The sequence below is a fragment of the Ischnura elegans genome, chromosome 4 (assembly GCF_921293095.1).
Source record: "Ischnura elegans chromosome 4, ioIscEleg1.1, whole genome shotgun sequence".
In the NCBI taxonomy this organism is placed as follows: Eukaryota; Metazoa; Arthropoda; class Insecta; order Odonata; family Coenagrionidae; genus Ischnura; species Ischnura elegans.
In genome coordinates, this window is record NC_060249.1 from 30,384,010 (window position 1) to 30,389,114 (window position 5,105).

General features: G+C 36.8%; 1 long non-coding RNA gene across 1 annotated transcript; it reads right to left on the reverse strand.

Annotated features, from left to right (window-relative positions):
* Nucleotides 1-2,151: 2,151 nt before the first annotated feature.
* On the reverse strand, nt 2,152-5,105 carry LOC124157227. The gene is made up of 2 exons (XR_006864558.1): nt 4,913-5,105; nt 2,152-4,076 (listed from the first exon to the last, which is right to left on the reverse strand). It is a non-coding gene; the product is annotated as an uncharacterized LOC124157227 (long non-coding RNA).

Genomic DNA, 5,105 nt, shown 5'->3' on the forward strand with positions numbered 1-5,105 from the left:
CTGAATTTTCAAGGTATGTGTTGAAAGAGTCGTATATTTATGTTGGACGAATACACTTAAGGGATAGGTAGAATATCATTGAGTACTACTATTCAGAAAGGAATTTCTCCAGAGGTATCGCTTCACAATATGAACCGTAACAGACGTTATTTTACCCTCTGAATGGAGTGAACATTTAAGCAATCGTGTTCTGACGATTCCGTATATGTTAAAACTGCTAATTGCCTTTAGGTTTTATGCCTCCGGGTCATTCCAGGTATGTGGTATTTTTACGCAAGATTTATATTATCGCTTTGATTATGTAACACAGTATTAAATCTCGTTTGTGGCGATCTACCCGGAGTTGCTCAGGGGACGGTGTTGAGAATAATTAAGGTATGATTTCTCCTTAGTTTGGAAATTGTATGAATGAAAATTTTCCATTTGGAGGGGAAGCGCTATAAGGTATTGAGTTCAAAATATTTGGTAACCGTTACAGAGCATCAGTAATGACCTGGTGGCATTGATACCTCGTTACAAATGTAAACATAAGTTGCCAATTTCAGAGGAAAATACTGCTAGATGTAAGACATCTTTTTATGACAAAGGTTGATTTCCTAGAGTATACGTATTGGGTGGTATCGACTGCACCTATGTTCCTACTGTGAGTTCGGGGGGAGAGTTAGGCTAATTGTACGGAAACCGGAATAGATCATATGGTTTTCATTAAACGTAAAGGTATGTAAATGTTTATTTACCAAGTTTATCACAACGTATCTTATGTTGAAATTGGCAGCTTCATCTCAAGGCATATTATGGTTTGAAAATATCAAGCTGAGGCAAACCGTGGTTGCTGAGTAATTCTACTTCTTAATAAATGGGATTCTGCTTATCCCTTTAGTGTATTTTTCTAACTGATACATAAAGCTCTTCCGAAACACATCTCCATACTGTACTGTTCCATTGTAATGGGTCTTGTTTAGTCTTGAATAAAATTATATTATTCCAATGAAAATCCATATAGGTAGTTCCTTCATTTTCCTTTCCTGCCCAAGACTCCCACTTCCTTTGCATGTCCCTTACAATGTATAAATACAGTTAACGACATGAAGATAGGTAGAGTTATCTCTTGTCACGGGTACTTCATTCTCCTAATTTAATACCCTATCTCATTATGTTAGGCCCTTTCAAAGTACCCATTTCATATTTGTAGGGACATACATACAATGGTATGCATAAATAATCATTAATAATGCATGGGTGATAATAATAATTATGCCAAAAAATTGGATTTTAGCAATGTAATGTCAAGAAATAAATAAAATTAAACAGTTCTATTTTAAAATTATAAATATTTGAACTAACCTTAGCAGAATCACTTTTAATTAAAAAATGGAGTGGTAATCAGCCAGATAATGAAACATGACTGTCTGATGGAAGGGCTGATAGAAGGAAGGAATTACAGAGTAAGGTAATGGAAGGCCTACCCCTGTTATTCATATTCTGAATTGGCTATTAATATCTTACAACATGGAGCAAGTAATCAAGAATGTAAATAAGGAATTCTATGTCAGCAATGGAACACTAGTACATAGGAGAATCAAGTCCGCAGGCATACTATATCAACCTTCATATTCAGTGACGATTGATATATGTGACTGATACTACTTAAAATATAAAATGGAATTTTTAAAAACTTTGATCCTTTAAAGGCAGTAATGCCTTGAGTAAGCAGTGAAATGACTAATTAGTGGAATTGTTCAAGCATACTACTTGATTAGTACTAAATTATTTTCACTCATGGGTGGTATGAATAAACGTCTTTTACAATTTTACATGAAAGCAACTATAAAATTGATAAAGCAGCAATGATTGACCTGGAGGCAGTAATAACTTACACGTTAACATAAATATTACTCACTTAATTTGCTAAATGAAAGTTTTTCCAACCATTAGTTCGTGTTACCTTCACCAACATGTTAAAATTATCCAAAAAATTGCTTCATTTTGAACCTCATACTGCACGTTTGATGTTGACCACTCACTGTATGAAAAGAATGCATACTACATTACATCTTGCCTTTACCTATGTCATCATTTTACCTGAAAAGATTGAAAGAAAGATATACATATATAGGGATTGGGAAATGCAGCTAAATAACATTATACAGGTTCAATTGAATTTAGCTTTATTAAATGAAAATTAAACACATTTACAAAAACAAGAGAAATTTACTAAGGAAGAACAAAGTTGTTGGCTGGCACTGAAATTAAAATCACAAAACACATTTCCGATAGCATGAAGACGATGCAAAATCTAATGCAAAAAAGGCAAAATTGCTAGTTGGATGTGCAGAATTAGATGAGGAAGAGATGGGATATGGCTTATGAAAGGCAGGAGTAATGAAGGCGGGGAAAAGCCATGCAGGTGCAGAAGTTCTCATTCCAGTTACAGAGAGGGCACCATCACCACAGGAAATGGTTCAGGTTAAGGCATAGAAGCAGGCAGCAGAGTTATGGCATCTTTCATGACATCGAGGTATCCAGCAGCCCAGGAGAGAGAAGCAGGAGCAGGAGCTGACCAATGTCAAGGAAGAGGAGGAATTCATAGAGGAGTATCTGAAAGCTTGCAAAGAAGTGGCATATAAGCATATGATACATATAAACTCCATGCAATAATACAGGCATAATTAGGTCTCTCAAAGCATGCATTATACCTTAATATCCATATGCAAACACAATGATCATTCACATGCTTTTAATATCTTCATTTGTAATAATTCATTTCAGAGAGCATTGCATGGATTCAATTTTATCACACTGGGTTTCAAAATTGAAAGCCTCCATAAACTGAGCCTAAGGCTAGTACCAGTATTTTAAGTTTGAATTCCCATCACTAATTTGCCTATTCTGCAGAGGCTCAAACTGAAACGTGCATCAAACTTCTAACTACATTTATTTTGTTTTCATTATCCCTAAAATTAGGTAATTGCAATGAATATATTTTCCCTGAATAACCTTTGTCAGATAATCATTTGCTAATGACTTTAAAAACATCAAGATAATGGAGAATTTTAAAATGAAAGCACAAGCAACACCAAGCAAAATATATCATAACAAATACCACACGCTTCAACTTCGCCTCCTCTGTTTGAAGCTGTATGCCTTGGATACACTTCTTAAATTCCTCCTCCATATGGATGATGTTTCCAGCAGCCTTGGCATTGGCAAGTTCCTGCTCCTTAATAGCACAAGCAATCTCCGCTTCCCTCTTCCGGATCCGCTGGATGGCATCCTACTTTTCATTGTAAGATGCCATGAGTCCCAGCCTAGCCTCCATCTCCTTCTCAATGGCCGCTTCCCTGATTAATTATGCCCTTTTTGTACTGCAAGAAGTCCCTGCAGATTGCATCCTCGGAGTGTATGCTTCCTCTCGATGGTGGTCATTTAACTCAGAGGAAAAATAAGAAAGTATAACGTTGATTAATGAAAATCATGTGACATAATTCCTGGAAATAGCATCAAGTAACTCAACTTAACTTCAACCATGATGATTATATTGGATATGCAATGACATTTTATAAAGGTCACAGAAAAATAACCACACAATACACAAAGGCTAGTATGATGCAGGTCAATTTCTCTTTAACGAAGTTGTATTCCTTTAAGCACAATCATGGTACTGTACACATTTTATATTTTTTGACTGACAGATGCAACATGATAATATTTTACTTGATAATAATCTCAGTGCAACAATAAGGAATTCCCTTTAATAATGATAGGAACATACCCGTTTTTTTAATCAACTTGCCTGATATCTCAGAAATGTTGAGAGGAAGCAAACAATCCAAGGTCCCATCCCTACCCACCGGGGAAACGCTAGGGACCGCCAACGCATCAGAGTCCCCAGCATTCGCCGGAGAGTAGGAGACGGACGGCGAGGCTATTTCCATCTCTGGTGGCAAATCTTCCTTACTGGTGGGTGTCATTGGTCCGCCACCACTCTTCATCATCTCCTGCCTTTCATTCGCCAGCTCTTCCCGTTTCCTCATCTTGATATTATCGCAACTCTTCCTCAATTGCTTGGCGGTACGCTGTGAGATAGAAAAATTATCCGTTACATTGAGATTTACGACAAAATATATCACTGGACTTGTAACCAAACCAAAAATAAATATCCATCACTACAGCCACAATTGATAATGCTACACGTACACTACGTATATTCACGAATTTATTTACTTTGCCACTAAATAACAATTACAGCAACTCCGCCACCATTGCGGAGTCGTTTTAATTGTTACCCCTACCCCGCCGCTACAAGCCGAAACCAAAAGCTTCACAATAATAATTCCATTAACATTCCATTAACTTGGAATTATTGTTGTGAAGCTTTTGATTTCGGCGCAGGAAAATAAGATTTACTTGTATCGCATGGCGCGAATCACGTCTAATCTTGTATTGGAAATGAAGGGAAATACGTTTCGTGGAAAATCTCTGGCCGCGACATAATCACGAAGGTTTTTTGCAATCTACCACCAAAGTGCACTTTATGAGGATTTCAGCAAAGAATCTAAAAAAAAGTTATAGCTTTTCACCGGTTTTTAAACCCCAAAACCAATGAACTAGCTACGAACCTAGATGAGCTACGTCGATGTTACCAACAGACTTACACGAGTTATGTTAGATTTTTGTTGAAAATGAGCAAGTTGTCTCGCGAAATGCCGAGCATGGATAGTCGCAATCGCAGAATGGCTCTTCATGAAAATGTCTCCGAATTTATAGATAGTTTTAAAATTATGACTTTGATAAATAGTTAGCGATCAGTCAGCAACCATTTTTCATAATTAATTGTTCATTGAAACAAAAATCTTTTCAACTATCAGACAATGCATTTATCACCATCATACTTCCAAACAAACATACTTACCTTCCGAACAAATTCGTTCGAATTAAATTCGTCCTGCACATTCAACTAGGCTCTCGCCTTCTTCGCCTTCCATAATGCATCCGTCTTCTTGCTTTCCAACACCTCCAGACGCTAGTTATGACGCCAATCAACAACTTCGTCTCTTCCCTTGTAAGCCTGTCCATCTTGTTGTCCTCCAGTTTTATTAATAAAA